Genomic DNA, 18475 nt, shown 5'->3' on the forward strand with positions numbered 1-18475 from the left:
CGATTCTAAAAGAAATGAAAACACTTCGTGGGTCCCTAAAGGTAGGTGCCCTCGGCAAGGTGCCTGCGTTGCCCGGGAGAAGACGAAGGCAGAAGGCGGAGAGGCAAGGACAGGACCGCGGGGAGAGGACAGGGAAGGGGCGCCCGAGAGCGGAACGGGGCTGGGGGAGGAGCAGGAGTCACCAAGGAAAGGGTGCAATAAGCTCACTGAAAACGGAATAAAAATACGAAAGTGGGAGAAAACAGAAAGAAAACAGAAGAGCGAGTAAAGATAGAGAAGCTTCTTCCGTGAGCACCGCTCCTGGACTTGGACGGGGAGGTTGCCTTTCCCGCGATGGTTGGTACTGATGCTTCCGAGGCTCCACGCAGGAGAGGAACAGGTGGTGGGGGTGGGGGGCACTGCAGGGCACGTAGGTCTCAATTGGTTGGACCCCCAGGGGCAGCTTCCCACGTGAGGACAGGTGTCAAGTAACCAACAGACTTGTTTTGTGCATAAACAGCAATAATCGAAGTTTCTTTCTATAAATGGAGCCCTCATTCAAGAATTAGAAAATGATGGAACCCTGCTAAAAACATACACTTAAGATGGGTCATTTGTACCTTTACGTTTATCTGCATCTCACTGGGTTTTCGCACTTCGGGCTTCGTGACATATATTTTGCTGCTGTTTCTAATGCGTATCTGTAAGAAGCTTTTCCCAGTTTATAACAGATTTTCAGGTCTTTATTTATTTGAATACTCACAGTAGTCCTGTGAGGAAGACATTGCCATTTTTATTTTGTAAATTAGGAGCCAGGCTCAGCGTTTGTGATTTGCCCAAGTTCCCACGGTCACATCATTTCAGAGGTGGGACTTCACCCTGGAGGCTTGTGTGTGTACGTGTGTGTTTACTTGGCACTGACTTTCTCTGAAACATTAAACTCAGAAAAGAACTGATTTCACATGGATTAAGGTATCCTTGTACACTTTTTCCCATTTTTATCTCATGTAGTTATTTATGCATTCCAAAATCTGCCTACCGTTTTCATTCTTCTCCTTAATGGAAGCACCATACCTATCACTGACTTGACCCCATTGGCATCATGAGTAAAGAGCCATGAGTGAGCTATTACTCCTCTGGTACCTAGGCATAAAATTTGGCAGACTGAATGTTTATGTTTATAAAGTTTTTCTAACACAGCTTGGGATTTTCATGTCTGTTGATGACATGCAAATTGTTTCCCTTAGTATGCAGAACATCCAAATGTAATTTAGGAAACATTTCTTAGAAACATCCAAATGTACTGAAGGTTGTCACATTCAATGCATAACTTGGCAAGTTTTATTTTTTTCCCCAGTAAAATATAATTTTCAAGGCATCTACTGCTCAGGAAAGATCTTTACCCATTGGAACTAAGTAGAGTTTTACAGACGAGGTTAGACCTCTATGGGTTTCAGTCTCTACTCATTGGCTTTACTCTGTTTCATGCTTAAAGATAGTGCCATGGCCAGGTGTCACGTGCTTGCTTCAAATCAGCCAGAGATACAGGGAGAACATGAAATAGTTATTGTTGACTCATTACCCTCCAGGAAGGTGGTAGATTCTGGTCATACCCTGCTGTCAGTGGCTGATAACAGGGGGAGTGCTGTTTCAACCCTATCCTTTTTCATTGGGTCCACCTTGACTGTGCCGCAGAATGGTTCAATGGACTAAGATTAACTTGGGAGTTCAGTAAATCTTGGCTCCTCGCTGTGGCTCTGTTGGCGATTCACTAAGAGAGCCCTGTAAATCAGTCTAGCTTCTGGTGTGCCCATGTTTTCTCGTGTGAAAAATGAGCCCAGCAACAATGTCTAATGCTATGAATTTTGCGAATACGTTTTTCTAACACAGGTCTTGTTGATGCATGATCCTGCTTACCAAAGGGAAGTTGAGCGCTCAGGACCCTTTGAAGAAATGTATAATGTGTCTGAGTCTATCACTGCTTGGAATGGTGACTGCTAACTCCCTGGGTGATTCTAAGCATTGTGTCTGTAGTTTTAAGCCAGTGACATGGACAATCACTAACTTTCAATAATCAAACTCATAAACTTGTAAAACTCCGTTTATTCAGCTAGCAGTTACTGACTGAACGCTCACTGGGAGAAGGCTGATGGATACAGAAAGAAAGAAGAACTTGCCCCTGCCTTTAAGAGCCTTCAGTCTAACTGGAGTCAGACACATACTACAAATAATACAGTTAGAATATATTGTAAACTTTAATGCAATATGATACCTTCTGAACTGTGTACGAGTAAAGTGCTCTTGAAACCAGGAAGACTGACAGTTAGGTCTCAAGAGGCACCAAATTGAAGAGGTGACACTTGGGAGTAACCAATGGAAGATGATTTGTTAGTTTTGTAGAGAAGGGGCAGGAGAGCTTTCAAAGAGATGGGAAGAGCTGGTGATCAGGCGGGGGAGGGGCCCGGTATCTAGCAGGGAATGGTAGACGGGTGCCAGGGAATTGGTACCCTGTCTACCAGCTGGCCATGGAACGGTAAACTGGGGCCAGTTGGTAAAATATCTTCATCATTATATTTAGAATGTAGACTGAACACTGGAATCATCTCAGGTGTTTACGTGGGAAGGTAGCATGAGCAGAGTGGTCATTTCAGAAACACATCTGTGGGGCAGAGTGGAAGGGGGTTGGAGCAACTCAGTAGTGTTGAGTCTGGGAGGCCAGTTTGGAGGCCATTGTATTATTGACACATCATCACTGTGACAAAGCCAGAAAACATTGTAGATCAAATCGACCTCATGAAATCAGATCCTTGTAGACAGCCACATACTCTACCCAACTGGCCAAATGCCCCTCCAGTACACTATACATTCCCTTCCACCAGGGCAGAAAACAAAAGCCTTGGTCCTCTACCATTTGTGTAAGTCTTTGTAGTGCTGAGTTGGAAGAATCATATCTGGACGTTATTCTGAGGTCACACGTGTCCACAGTAACCCTAGAATTCACCCAGACCCTTCTGCCGGGGCTGGTTACCTGCCATGACTTGGAACACCTACCCACTCTTACCGGACTTTGAGCCTGCGTTAAGTGAACCTGTGTTAAATTTTATCCTGAGTTTGCAGCGTCCACTCTGACTGCTCCGCCTGTCCCTCAGCTCCCAGCCCCCACCCGCCACACCCACCGAGCAGGTGTTACCAGTTGCTCTCTTTTAGTTCTGTTTTCAGTTTATTTGAATTTTCAAGATTTTGTGGTTGGTTTGCAGCATCAAGTCATACAAAGCATCATAAGCTATTTAGTTGACAGTGTGTTTTTGTTTTCCTTCGGAACTGTATTTAACAAATTGCGTTTACATAAACTGTCAGGCATTCAGAAGTGTTTAACAAAACAGAGGCCACCACAGCACGTTCGGCTTCTTTCAGTCAGTACCGTCCGTGATATTCCCTTTCTTGAGATTGGTTCTCCTAATGAGTCTTTAAAGATGCGTGATTTGCTTTATGCACTTAAGAAAGAGATACAGAGAAGGCGTTTGGGCAAAGCTTCTAGTCTTGGATCTGTTTTTTTAAGGTGTAAATCTTGAGAGGAACTGTCTGTCTTTACAGCTGACTCCAGCGCATCCTGCCTCTGTCCGCTGGGGGTCCCTCCCAAGTGGCACAACACAGCAATCACCTCTCTCTGGGCATTTCTTTTTTATTTAATTTTTTCTTAACATTTTTACAGGCTGTTGGAAAATTCTTTAGCTACAGACGTATAGCTGGACTCCCTCAGAACAGCTTTCATTTGTATTTTTACTTTGCTTCAAATTTTAGTTAAAGCAAATAATGAGCAAAACAGTAATGTTTCCCAAATATACTCATCTAATTATCTAATTGTAACATTTCTCTTTTAATGCATGTCTAGTTTTTTGGTCCCTGATGTCTTTTGATTCCTTTGAAAATGTTCACGATATTTAATTACCTTCACTAATTCCTCAGTGCTTAGATTGTTACAGGCTTTATTTTGTATTTCATAGAGTTCATCTTGCCCTTTTTATGACCAATTTTGCGTTTTCTTGGAGTTATTGAGTATGGCACTTGATTATGCAAAATCTTTTGAGCTCTATCACATTTATGTTTTGTTCTAAATGACATTGTTAAAATTCATAAAATTTGCCTATATCAGTTCTTTACAGTCAAATTGAAAAAAGAATGTATCGCTTCAACACGTTCAGAACATTTGCAACCCTAGAGATTTTTTTTCAAGCACGAAATGTGTTCAAGAGCATAAGACCACTTCAGAGGCACAAAGATGAAAACAACTGAGTTATTTCCATTCATCTATTCTTTGGAGTGATGAAATAAACCCAGAAATAACATGAACAGCACAATGATGAATTGAAGATTTGAAATTTTTCAGCTTCCTTCATCCAAGATGTTCATCAATTGGAGGCAGCTTGTTGTAAATTTCCATGTCATTGGTGACTAGTGATTAAAATAAACAAACAAACAAAAAGTGTACTGTCCAGAGTTACTGGCCCAAACCAATTGTGTGACATTGTACGTTAGAGCCATGGGTACTTTTCTTCATTTTTCTTTACCCATCATTTCTTTTCCCATTATACATCTTTCCCTTATACCTTCATCTTTCTTTACCCATCATCAGATTTTTTTGCATCTTTCTTGATCTTCATATTCAATATTCAATAGGCCACATATTTACTCACATAAGAGCCATAAGAAATGCAAATGCTTTCAAGTTCATGTGGTCACCTAAGAGCTTTATGGCTTTGGGTCTTGAGAAGAAATTCTATTTTTAGTTGGCAGTAAAAAGTGAGAAGACAGGAGCCTTATAAAAACGTATGGAGACACTTTAAAGCAACTCACTGTTTTTGATGAGTGGACGGGGGCTTGGTGAAGGCTTGGTGGTTCTTGCTGTTTTTTCTGCCCTGCCCCCACCATCTCCTACTCAGCTCCCACATCTCCCAGTCTTTAGTCTGCAAAGGTTCTCATCCAGGAGAACAAACTGCAAGGGAAGAAGGTGAACTTATAAATTAAACAACTCTCAGAGTCGGGCAGAAGAGGGGGCAAACAAATGACTGGAAAATTCACTGAGTACACATCATCCAAATTATGCCCCAAAAATGTACAGGTATAAATGTACGGACCCCTTTTTCATAGCGCTGTCAAGAAAATCCTTGTGAAAATGACTGAGTGAGAGAGTGTATGACTTGCTTTGGAAAAGTTATTTTTAAGACAACTAAAACGACTTTTTAAACATAAAATACTTTTGCTTATGAAATGTAACAAACATCCAAATGCTGTTGTGATATCTGTTCTAAACAAATTCTAATTTATGGTAAAGAGAAGCCCGTCCAACATGGGGCCAAAGATTCCTAAACCAAATTATTTTTGTGTTGTAAGCAAGTGCTCTGGACTTGGAGTCAAGCCTGCTGAGAAACCTCAGTCGGCCTTAATGTGAGAGGTCCAGGCTGCTATGAGCCTGTGTTTTAGGGCCAGTTGTAAGTATTTTTTCACAACTCTGCATCCAGTGACCTGACAAGGTGGCTTGAAACTGGCCACATGGGATTGTTTATAGCACAAATATTGTTAAATTCTATACATCATAGCTTTCTTCCCTGAATTAGCTGTTAGGTATTTGCCAAAGTATGTGTTTCTAGTTGCTATTTAGGACACTTTCTGTCTGAAAACTCTGTGATGGTCCAGTTCTATGGAACAATTGGCTTTTTGCTTCTAGTTGCCATGGACTCTGACTTAGGTGACAGAGAGTCACGCTGAGTCTCCCAAGCCCTCCGTGCTGGGTCTCGTGGGCTCTGGGCTCGGGAGCGGCAGGCCTGAGCTTCTGGTGAGCTCTGCGGTCCTGTCTCCTCCTTTAGCAGGGCTGTGTTATTCCACCCAGGTCCTCACTGCTGGCTGCTAGAAATAGCCGACGTGTGTCCTGGAGAGCCTGCTGGGGCGAGGAATGCCCAGGGCGATGGAACGCTCCCCTGCAGTCACATTTCCCAGTGGGAAGACCGAACTGAGAACTCACCTAAGGGAGAGTTCCCTTTGCTGGAAAATGTTTGGGACTACTTACTTACACGATATCACATTTACCTCAGATCTGTACCCCACACACAGTTTACAGTGTACACCTTGCACGCATTCCAAAAGTCACTTTCCTGGGGCAAAGTTAAAAGTATGTGAAAGTACAGAGTCTGTGGAAATGGCGTCTTTACGTAACACTGGCTTTTAATGAGATCAAAACATAGGATAAAGGTAATCACGGTCTCAGAACCCTCTGACCATGATTACGGGAAAATTAGAGTGCAGTCCACTTGCTTCGTATAGAGTTTATTTATAGAGATAGTTCGAACGGCATTTCAATAAATGACTGTCTTACTGGTGAAACGCTTCGTGTGTACGTGCGCGGGTGTATTACATCCAAAGTCTCCTGAGGCTTGGGAGGGAATAAATTGCTCCCCGCTCCTGCAAATGCCATCATTTATTAGCCGCTTGCACCTGTCTTGCTGCAGATTCTTTCCCAGCGGGAAGAGGTGCCCCTCCGAGCAGCCACCCCCTCTGCAACCAGAACAAGAGTGAAATGCTGTGGGCGCCCAGTAGGTCTGCTTTGCGCCTTTGAGCCTCTTGTCTGGCGACTTTTCTGACCTCTTTCCAACTATTTTAGTGAAGGTGGTGCACCTTTCACTTTGAATCCAGTATTTTTATCTCTTTACAACCCAATTTATAAGTATTTAAACCCTTTTGAGGGGGACGGTGTGGAGGGAGACATGGGAAAAGGGGTCAAATAGAAAATCATGCAGATGGTGGCTGTGCGTTTCACCAAAACAATGAGCTTCCTTCCTTCAGGGAGACTGTTTTGGAAGGATTGTCTTGGTCCTTCATCTCAGGAACAACTTAATTGCCATTTATTTTCAATTTTATTCTTAACTCTTTTTGTTGTTGTTTTCCTAAGCTATTCTTGACAGAAAATGGGCATCCCTGAGTTACCAACCATGTAGGGAAATTTTTAAGTCCTTTTCATGTTTTTTCAGTGTAAGTCTTAATTTGATTATTATTTTATAAAAATACTGCTTGCCTTTTTTTCTTCTTCCCCTTTGAGCTCTCTTAGCTATCTTTGAAAATGTACACATGATAGAACCTAATAATAAAATTCTGAGCACGGATTTCTCTCGTGGCCGCATTCCTGAACCATGACCATACTTTTGTAACACCGTGTCCTAAGAGGCCAGATGACATTTCTAGCTTGTTAGTTGTTAAGGCATCTTAACCTTGACCCGCCTTCAAGCCCTGCAGGGTCAGCCCTGGCGCACAGGGCCCCCTGCTGGAGGTCCTGCGTTCCGCATTTCCAGTGGAAACGGGAGGGCCTCTCCCAAGAGCTGGGAGCCCCGGAGGCTAACAGCGGGGTCTGTGTAATCTTAACGAACTTTTTTCAATAGCTCTTCATTTCCTTTTGAAAGTTTGGGTGATAAAAGCAACCTCTAAAGTCTCGATCTCTTTAAATCATGGACTGTTTCTCAAACTAGTCTTTCCTGAGAAATCACTCTTTAGGCTATTGGTAGGTTTGTGGGGAGGAGTGGTGTCCTATCTTCAAGAAAGTTTTGAAAATGGTGGATTAAAGGCACTTAAACGTGATTCTTTGTCGCAGAATTTCTCAGAGCCTTTAACATGAAAAGACTATTTCAAACAACGCACAGGGTGTTCCCTAAACTTGTTGGGCCATGGACCTTGATGCTGTGAAACTTTTATTAGTATTTTTGGAAGTGTTTCATAGAATATCAGTGTAGGGGATCCACTGAGGTTCCTCTCATTTTCTCTAAGAGTTCTGTCTTGAAGAATCTTACTTCAGTTTTATCCTAATTTTACCATCGTACCTAAAACTGAAGATTGCTTCTTATCAATATTTTTTATTGCTGTTTTCAGTGCCGAGAGACATAGTGCTTTGCACTCAGTGATTTTCTTTAAGAAATTCATCTCAAGGCTAATTCCTCTTGAGTCTTTGCTCAATGTTTGTGCTAGTCTTATTAATATTTTTGTTTAGACCTAGGTTTGTTCATGTTTATAGAGACTATCACATGCTTTGTTTTAACAATGGGCACAATTTAACTGTTTTTAAAAATAAGACTTAATTTAAGAGTTGTGGGCAAATGAGGTATTGATTCTATATGGGAAAAAAGTGAACTAGTCTTCCATAGGCATTATGAAACCAAACCCTTCCCATAAAATCAGAGAGTGTTTCCAAAGGGAAGCATCTTATTTTTATTAGGATTACCTGGTTTTCTCTTAAAATTTCTTAATTTAAAAATACTCCTCTGGGATCGTGTCCGGATGCATATCACTTTGTCAAGTGTGACTGAGCAAGGCTATTCACTAGAAAACATAACATCTCATGAGAAATTTTAAATTTTGCTGGATTTCCAGTTTGCGATATTGACAGGGTTCTAATTGTGTAGATTACATCTTAGTAAATGAGTGTTCTTGTCTAATCCAGATCCTCTGGTTTCTCTGAGCCCTGTTACTGGCTACTGTGTCACCTGAAACACTGAAACCCAGGTAACAGTTCTTAGTTCAGAACCCAAGTGTCCTTCTGATCTTAGCTTCTAGAAGAGAGCGCCCCAAGGTTTCCCCCGGGGAATACAGGTCCTCGGCAGAGCTTCCGTCTTGTTCTCAGGAGCGCCGTGTCACATGGATTCTCTACCGTTTAAATGAGGCCACTGCAAAACGTGGCACAAAGCGGTCAGAATTATTAGGGCCACACAGTGTTTCCTGGATTGTCTCCATTGTGCACGTTCATTCCGTAATGGTTCTCGGCTTTAGGAAGAGAGCTGCTTTATCCACGAGCAAGAGAAAGGTAATTCTTCAGTCTGCGATTTTCCGTCTCAGTGCTGCGGCCTGAAGTCAGCAGTAAGCGCTGCTCTAACCCTGATGCTTCGGGGTCAGAAGACGCTGCTTCCGCCTCCCTCCTCAGAATGTTTGGGCTGGAGAGGAAAGTGCGCTCTGTCCTTCTGCACCCAGGATTCCCCCAGAGCTTCCAGGCGGGGGCTGCCAGGACTTTCCAACAACTACCTGGAACCTCCTCCAGGGCTTTGCATCCTGACGCTTCAGAAAGCCTTCCTTCTGTGTGTTTCTCCCTTTAGAAAATGACGTATACAAATAACTGGATTTAAATCAGATGCATAACATTTGTCAGATAATTGCTTCTTGCCATTACAGAAACATTCTTTGCTCTGACAGTGTATTCCAGTCCTTCAAGTAGAAAGCTTCTGGTCCCTCTAAACGTGATGGGTATGAGAAAGAGCATAAAATCATTTTCAGGCCCACAGCTGCTGTGTGCCCACCCTGGCCCTGATGGCCTCTCTGTGCTCGGTGCCCTTGTTCATAGGCAGCTAGTTCCATGAGTCCTAGAACGATGCCTGGTTCCTCCCTGCTCCTTCCATGCAGGGATTCCAGACAAAACTCAGAATCTTCTGGTGAATACTTGGGATACACTTCCACTAAACAAGTGTTCACCGTCTACCTGAAGTTTGGAGTTAACTGGCATCCTGTTTCTTTTTGCTAAATCCAGCTCCTCTAATTCCAAATGACCTGGACTCTGAAGAGACCGGGCACTGGATTTCCTAAAAAGGATTTTTATTCTGAAACAAGGAAAATCAATGCAAGTGGCAGTGCTCTTTGTCATCCCTCAGCCTAATTCCTCTCACCTGCGTGCTGCAGTGGGGTCAGACACCCTGGCAGGTACCTGGGGCTTTCTCTGTGGAGGGACACTGAGGTTGTCAGCCTCTCCCCACTGCTTCCCGATAAAGCCTCACCGCTCAGCTGTCACGTAAGACTCTAGTGGCCCGGCCCCACCTGACCTGGGAACAGGACATCTTGTTCTCAGCCGGGGACTCCCAGCTCCATCCCAGCCCTTCCCAGGTCCACCTCCCACAGGAAGCCCCACGCCTCCCTCCTCATCTTCTCAGAGGCCCCAGGTCTGCTCTCCTGACTTGTGTATTCAGTGGTGCTTGCTCTGTGCTCCTCTCTTCCCCTCTTGCAAAGACCTTGGAGGCACGGTTTGGAGTTTTTCTGGCGTCCCCCTCCCACCCCCCCATGTGGTGCACTATTCTTAGCAAGTGTTTAGTAAATGCTTCCTGAATGAATAAAGAATGTCATTCCAACAGAAGCCCTAGTCACACACTCAGGAGATTTAGCCTAACATGTTCAAAAGCCTGCTTTTCTGTAAAATAGCAGGTCTTACCAATGGCTTTTGTAATAATCCTCACGGGGGGAAGGGGGTGGAAATTTATCAGCTTCTTTTAATACCAAAAAGATAATCCCCGCAGCCTAAGCTCCACCCCGACAACTGTGTCAGTTCTTTGTCGTCCTGGTTTAGGTTCTGTTTCCTCGGGGTTCTCGGGGAAGGCCCGGGACTGAGCTGGGTCTTCTGCCTCTTTTGGTCCAAACTCTTTCCCCTCCCCGCCCTCCCCATAGCCTCCGCCCGCCTGCAGGCCGTAAAGGCCCATGTTCAGAGGCCCGTGTTCGCCGCTGTTTCTCCCATCCCTTACTCTCGGCTCTTTCTAGCTTGTCTTTCTGACTAGCAGGGAAGAGCAGAGACAATCCTGACTTTGGAGTCAAACCCTGCTTCACACCGATGCCGGGACTAACGCCACCTCCCTGATCTCTCTCCTGACAACCTGTGACGCACTCGGGCGCACAGGAGGCCCTGAAGGGAAGCACGCTTTCTCTCCTTCTCCTTCCTGCTGTCCCCAGAGTCATCTGGAACACAGAGTGGAGGCCTTGTGGGCCTTGAGCGGAGGGGCAGCGCGTGGTCCCCATCCTACACTCAAGGGCCCAGAGCATAAATACATGAGCACCCCTTGGCTGGAGCATTTCTCTTCCCTGGCTTTTAGGGACCCTTCAGCTGCCTCTGCGGTGTTGTTCGTTCATTAGCCCAGAGAGCAGCTCCTTCTCCAGGCTTTGTCTGTGGACCATCTCGTCCAGATAAATGTTCGGTCCGTCCAGCCTGCTAGGGCTGGGGAGTGGGCGACGGACGCGAGTTGCCGGTGGCCTCCGCCGTCGGCGGCTTATTGGAGGGGCGTCTGTATTTCAGGGAACCTGACTCACCACAAAAGAACATCAGACTTTCCTACAGCTGAGCTTCCACCTTGGAGACGTGTACAGCTTGCCCCAGGCACTCGCCCCGGGTGCCGGGAGGTCATTGTGCTGTCGCTGGAGGTGAGAGGAGGGAAGAAATGATGTTGAAAGTTCTCCCTGCCGTTTCTTCACCCTGACAAAATTTTCAGATGTTATAGCTGGTATTTCTTGAGCGCCAGTACGTTGTTTTTAAAAGTTGAAAATTTAGAAGAAGGGTAGTTACTCTTTCTTTTTAAACCAGTGATAGAAGCAATACATGTTATCAGTAACAGCCGACACTGGTAAGCTGTACCCCCCTTAATTGTCACAACCACACTCTGAGGGTAAGGCCCCCGTCCGGGGGACCCCTTCCAAGACCCCAAGACTGTGGACCGTACCGAACTGCATACACGCCATGTCTTCTCTCTGCAGATATACCTATGATGGCTTAATTTCTAAGTTAGGCGCAGTAAGAGATCAGCCGGATCTAATAATGAAATAGAACAGTCAACAATATGTCAACAAAAGTTATGTAAACATAGTCTCCCTCAAGATATCTTTTCGTACAACTTTAACAACGCCTTTTCCGTCTTGACTAAGCACTTACCATGCTCTGTGGTCGTCCCTTTAGTTTGAGGTGCGACGGCGAAACTAACACGGGTTTCTTTTCCCTTCGTCCCAATTCCATGGACAGAAGATCCATTCTTACCACAGACCCTTCTTAGCAACCTCAGCGCATGATGTTTTTTTCTTTCCTTACGAAGCTGAGAACTTTCACCTTTCCTTCTTTTCCCTTTTCCATTACGGTTTATCACAGGATATTGAATATAGTTCCCTGTGCTCTGCAGTGAGACCTTGTTGTCTGTCTGTTTCATGTGCCGCAGTGCGTAGCTGCTAACCCCAGCTCCCAGTGGAGCCCTCCTCCACGCCCGCTCCCCTTTGGTGACCGTAAGTCTGTTTTCTACGTCTGTGAGTCTGCTTCTCTTTTATAAATGAGTTCATTTCTGTCATATTCTAGATCCCACATATAAATGACATCTTACGACATTTGTCTTTGTCTGCCTTACTTCACTGAGCAGGGTCTCCAGGTCTATCCACATTGCTGCTGAGGACCTTCACCTTTTCCCTTAAAGGAGGCGCTTTGCGGCTTCTCTTTGGCCTCTCGGAATTGCCAGCCTTACTCCTCTGGCATGCTTTGGGGCCTTTATTAAGTAAAATAAAGGTTATTCCAACACCAGCACTGAGATGCCGGGATACCGTGACAGACAATCTGATGAGGGCTAAGTGACTGACAAACCAGACACGCTGGACAAAGGGACAATTTACACCCTGGGCAGGACGGCGCTGAGGGCGCAAGATTTCATCAGGCTGCTCAGAAAGGTGCACAATTTAAAGCTTATAAATTATTCATTTCTGGAATTTTTCGTTTAGTATTTTTGGGCCCCAATTGACTACTGGTAACTGAAACCATAGAAGTGGGAACCGTGGACGAGGGGGTGGTGACTACTTTCATGGTCCCAATTTTATCAATGAAGACACAGGCCCGGGAGGTGTGTCAGTTACCGGTTAATGTATCACAAACCTCCCCAAAGGGGGTTCAGCTTCAAACCGGGGCCAGCGGCTGAGCCTGCCCCGGCGGCCTAGCCTGGCGGCTTGGCTGAGCTGTTTCCTGCAGCCTGCGCTTGTCCTGGGCGGACGGGTGGCAAGGGGGACCGGGCCTTGTCTGCGTCTTCCAGCCAGGTGGCAGGAGGGACACAGGGCTGCGAGAGACGGGGCTTCTCAAGTCTCAGCTGTGTCACTCTTGTTATTGTGACACTGGCCAACCCCACCCCGTGACTGAGCCCAGAGTCAGCGAGAGGGGGCCCTCGCCAGGGAAGTGGGAAAAGGCCTGGACCAGCTTAGTTACTTACCACAGAGCGACTAAGTAACCTGACCGCAGGGCAGCGCTCAGGTGAGGAGGACCTGGGGTTTGCGCCCAGGCGCCGCCCGTGAGGGCTGAAGCCCGGGGCTCAGGTCACAGGGAGGCAGAGCGCAGGCCGAGGCTGACTTCGGTTACTCGGTTCCTCCTCTCCTGCTCTCAGAAACGAGGTCACCGGCGAGCCCCCTGGTGTGGACCGCACGTCCTTGGGCGCCTGAGACTCTGAAAGTGGGAGGGCCTTGCTGTAGCCAAAGCTCGCCTCGGTCGGGTCAGTGTCAGAAGCCCTTCGTCGTCTGTCAGTCTGACTGCTTAACAAGACCTTCCCTGCCCCACCGCCTGGGGCATGATGAACCTTCCTTCCCGTGCAAGCTGCTCGCAATCCGGAGGCAGGAGCGCAGCCCGCCGCGCGCGAAGCGAGGCGCCGCGGGGCCGCCTCCCCCCCACCCCCCACCCCCGCGGGGCCGGCGCGCGGCCAGCCGGGGGCGCTCAGCGGCCAGCCCGGCCGGACTGGCTCTGGTGTGGGAAGGGGGCGGCCCGACACGGCGGCTCGGGGGCGCTCCCAGCTCGGGCCGGCGCCTCCGTCCTCGGAGGGCGGGCGGTGTGCGGAACCGCGTGCCGGGCCCTTGGGCTCCTTTCTAGCGGACGAGGTTGGCCGTGCGATAGGTTACCTTAATTACACTGTTTCCTCCTCCCTGGACGCATTTCCCAAATCTCATTATAGCGCATGTGACACCCCGTGACCGGCCGGAGTGGGAGGTTAGCACAAAGTCCCAGCAGGACAGCCAGCTCCTGGCGCAGCCACAGGCCTCTGCCCACGTGGTCCTGCGGGATGCCAGGCTCAGTTCGGACCCTCCCCCGTGGCCCGGCCTGTGGGGCGGCCGTCTCTGGGCCTGAGTTCGCTCCCACGGGGGGCCCTGGCCCCACCCTTCCGGTGAGCTGGCCCTCTTCCTCCTGCACTTTGACGCCTGTGGCCTTGCAGTCGGCATCTATTTTGAAGGTTCCCCTTGGATCATGTCCCACTTGATTCCATGTCCCGTTCCTCTGGACGAATGTGCCGGCGCCTGCTGGGCGCTGCCAGGCTTGCGGACACTTGGCTGCTCTGCCGGGTGTGCTCTCTCTGCCCGGGTGAGAGCTGTCGTGTGTGAGCGCCGGGCTTGGGCAGCGCATTTCTCTCTCCATCCAGGGTTATCGGGCCCGAGCCTCCCCGCCTGGCCTCAGGGGCTGGCGGCCCTGCAGAGGGTGCTGGCCTGGAGCATCTGAGGGGCCTGGCGGGGGCGGCAGACCTGTTTCGCTCCTCAGATCCAGAGGCCCTGTCATACCTTAGAAGAGTTTTGAAGACCAGCCTCCAAGCCCATTAAAAACCTTCCGTGACTAAAGTTTCAGTGTGAACACAGTCCTCCGACCCAGCTGGGTCTTGGCTCCATCACTGGGGAGGGGACGTTGGTTTCCAGGGGAAAGTGTGAGTGGGAACCTGGGAAAAAAATTCTGGATGGAGGGCAAGTTCAATGAAAAACCAAGCCTCAAACTGCAGGTGAGTGGAAACTCTCGGAAACTGACACCCAACACAACCAGCAAGGGACAAGCGTCAGGGTCCTTTTGTGGGCGAGGGGCACTGACTGGGGTTGAAATGTGAAGATTGGACTCTGCGAGCAGCCAGGCTACGTCAGTTTTAAGGAACTGGAGGCTCCCGTAAAGCCAAGGTGTTCAGTGCAATGGTCTCACTGAGTTTGTCTCCCCCAGCTGGCCCTCGGGTGCTCGGAGCAGCAGGTCAGCATTCCATGTGGCCTCCAGGGCCACCTCGGTGGAGCCTGCCGTGCGGGTTGTGCGGGGAAACCCGGTTCGGGGCTGGTAGAAACCTGTGCAAAGCTTTCTGGAGCCACAGGAGCATCAGGAAGAGCACAGGGAGTCGGTGCCTAAGCGGCCCGGTGGGCAGGGCAGTAGCACCCAGCCAGGGGCTGGGAGCCCTGCAGCTCGCAGAAGCCTCACCCCGGGAATGCCCTCCCTGGGGAGGCTGGTGCAGCCGCAGGAGCCCAGGGTCTCCCCATCCGCAGCATGGCAGCACCAGAGACGCAGAGCCAACAGCGGACCTTGGAGGCCTGGAGAGAGCTGTGCGGCCTGGGGCCCGGCCCTGAAGGTGGAGGAGGGACTCGGGTCCAGAGAGCCCTTTACTAGGACAGACACAGGTGTTGCCCTCTGATCCCAGCTTCAGGGGCAGACCAGCAGGTGAGAGGGGCTGACGGGGCCTTGGCTCTGCCCTTAGATGCTCCCTCAAGTTCAGAGGCAACATGACAACCTATTATGCAGGAAATGAGCAGCGTCAAGAAAGAATCACGCAGGTTCTGTGTGATGTGAATTAACGCAAATGGTAACAGGAAAAGAGACTCATCAGGGCAGCTTCTTGCCTGGGTCTGAGCTGTGGGCGGCCCCGGTGTCCTGATGTCAGAACACTTCTTCTTGGTGACAGTGTCAGAACCAGAGAGATAACAGCTTGATTTCCAGGGCCCAGGTCGAGCCTGCCTGGCTGGCGAGAGGCTCTACTGCTTTGTCAACAAAGCAAATGTGACTCCAAAGTTGCCAAGAGAGAAAAAAAATCCAGGTCCTTTTGTGCCACTTTTAATATAACGGTACTTTAAGAACCCCGGCATGTCTTTATATCATTCCAGAATCTTAAGAATTCACTTCGGTGTGGGACCACTAAGCCACATTGGGACGTTTCTGAAAAAATTTCTTTAAAATTACCATTTCGAGGCCATGAGTGTGTGTGCCTGGGTGTGTGCGTGTACGTGTGCACATGTGTGAATGTGTGTGCATGTGTGTTCTCGTGTGTGCACATGCACACGTGTGTGTACTCACTACTTTGCATCGTATGCCTTTCAAACTGGCTGTTTCAGGAGGGGAAAGGTTTGCATTTTATAAACAGGGCAGCAGCCACGAGTGGTTAATGTTTTTCTATATCCAAATTGAGTCGTGCCTTCAGAAGTCTCAGAATGGACTCAGATCATTTTTTACGACTGACCTCAAGACATCCAAATTATTTTCAACTGAAAAGGCATCCAAGATTTGAAAGGACCCCGTCACCCCTGAAGGAGCCAGCACACAGATCGGAAGGGCGGGGCTGCTGAGAAGGGCTGAAGCGTCTCTCAAAGAGGAGATGAAGTAAACATCCTTTGAATCGCTGGATGCCAGAGGGGGCCAGGGTGACATCTCTGGATGGCTTCACTGAGACATACAGCCGATTAGATATTAAGGTCAGGTGCTAAGAAATCAAGGTCATGCCACATTGCATTTTTCTCAAACAGCTGAGCCCAGATAAGTTAAGCAGTGGGGGATAGCGCCCCACAGATAAGGCGGCAATTTTTAACAATCTTAAAATATTGTTACAGCAAGGAAAGATGATAATATCAAAGCCCCTGGAATTATTTAACTGGTGCCGAGGCTTCTTTTGTCCTCCACGTCCCCATATCTTCCCTTTCCTCTCACTCCCCCTCAGTGCGCAAACACACTCACACGCACACACACACGCGCACACACACATACACACAGAGGCACCCACGGGTCCTCCGCCATTTCCTGGAATATGCTGTTACACAGATAGGCTTTTGAATATGAATGCGGGAAGTGCTGTGATTTTTTTCCATCCCCAGACTAGGGTGATTTATGGCCTGGATTACGGGAAACAGTAATTCTTTGCTCTTTATGATGTTTTGCAGGAAGGTGCAGTAGCCTGCAGTCAGAACAGCGTGATTTCCACTAGGTTTTTACAAAAAGGTCTCGCCACGAGGGTGGCTGTGAATTGGACAGCTTCTGTAGCAGAGCAGTTAATAAGACACTAGCGCATTAATCATGTGACAGCTATTGGGTTTAGCAGGGAAAGGCACTGGCTTTTGAAAACAGCAATTTAGGTTACTGCTGTGTTGAAAGAGGTTGGCTGAACACTCTGTTTTTAACCCGTGGTTAACAGTTGCACTGTGTTGGTCATTTTTACAGACATCTTTTCAAGTCCCTCAAACATTCAATAAACCTAATGAAGTCATTATCTCCTATCTTCTAGCCTGATGTCACTTTCCAAAGCCAGACGCATGTTGAGGATTAAGCCAGTTATCTAGTAATTCTGGAAAAACTGCCAAGAAGTTATTCTGGAATTATCTGGACAACACATAAGCTCATCCACTTTATCATCCAGACCTGGCAGTTCCCCAACACATTTTGTAGTAGGGGAACTGGCAAATCCAATGGTGCCATTTGCTAGTGAAATTGATAACTCCTCTTAATCATGGTGAAATTTGTTCTATATAGAAGCTGACATCTAGAAACATACTGGAAAAAAAAAAGGAGCTGGAACTCAAAAAAAAAAAAGAAACATTGGAATTTCAGTTCTTTGGACCCATAAAGGGTCATGGTATAAAGCTTGAGAAATAAAATGAAAGTGATTTCATGAATTTGTTTATAGGAAAAAACAGTTATCAGTGTGAATGTTGTAAGAAACAAAAATACTACGTGTTGAAATCCAGCGGTGAGTAACTTTTGTTTTTCACTCATTTACATCGATCTAAGCAGTGGTTATGAAGGTCTTATTTATACAAAAAAGGAAACATGGTTACTGTTCATTAATCATGGTCCACTTAAGTACATTTTTATATCCATATTTTATTGCTTTGTAATAATTTGTAATAAATTAATAAACTTAGCATGGAAATTTCTTGATTCATTAACTCTCTACTTAGCAATAGAGAAACATATTAACAATACAGTAAGCAGAATGTTTACTATATAGAATGATCTAGACGATCTCATTTTATTAGAAAAATAATGAGCAGCTTATATTTGTATGTAAACATAGACACGTGATACTCCGGAAAGGGATGCAAAAATGCCCTAGAGATTACCTTCAGACAGCAGGCACGCAGGTGACGCTCCACGTGTGCCTCTTCCTTCAGACTCCAGTTCCACAGGGTGGGCCCGGCTGCTCTGTTCACTCACGTTTCCCAGAGCTGAGCTCACATCAGTTACCCAACATGTACACTGAATCCACAAAACCAAAAAAGGTATTTGAAAAAATAACTGACAGTTTATTGAAATTAAAGAAGAAACATCACCTTGTAATAGAAAAAGAATGAAATAAAATGCATCACCATTAAATGATAGCAAGATGACTGACTGTTAAAATGATAGTCTACCAGAATTTTTTTATGGCATGGAAATTGGTTTGTGACATATAATTAAAAGAAGGAGGTACAAAGATGTATGACAATCTGAGTCTATCTGTGTGAAAAACGGATGAATATATCTCGGCGGAGAGTGGTTTGGAAACAAACGCACATGAGGCATTCTCAGGATCCAGCTATGTGCAATGAGATAATGGACGCTTTCAAAGTTTTTAAAGAAATTTTGCTTATCTTTATTTTCTCAACTATACATTGCTATAGTAACGAGAAAGCAATGAATGTTATTTTTAATTAAAAATAGGAATGTGCAATA

At 46.8% G+C, this 18475-nt stretch overlaps 1 long non-coding RNA gene across 1 annotated transcript; it reads right to left on the reverse strand.

The window, feature by feature from the left end:
• Nucleotides 1-4273: 4273 nt before the first annotated feature.
• Nucleotides 4274-11156, reverse strand: LOC140697929 (uncharacterized). Its single transcript, XR_012075309.1, has 3 exons — nt 11071-11156; nt 4834-4972; nt 4274-4431 (listed from the first exon to the last, which is right to left on the reverse strand). It is a non-coding gene; the product is annotated as an uncharacterized lncRNA (long non-coding RNA).
• Nucleotides 11157-18475: the final 7319 nt, after the last annotated feature.

This window comes from Vicugna pacos, chromosome 8, assembly GCF_048564905.1.
Source record: "Vicugna pacos chromosome 8, VicPac4, whole genome shotgun sequence".
Classification (NCBI taxonomy): domain Eukaryota; kingdom Metazoa; phylum Chordata; class Mammalia; order Artiodactyla; family Camelidae; genus Vicugna; species Vicugna pacos.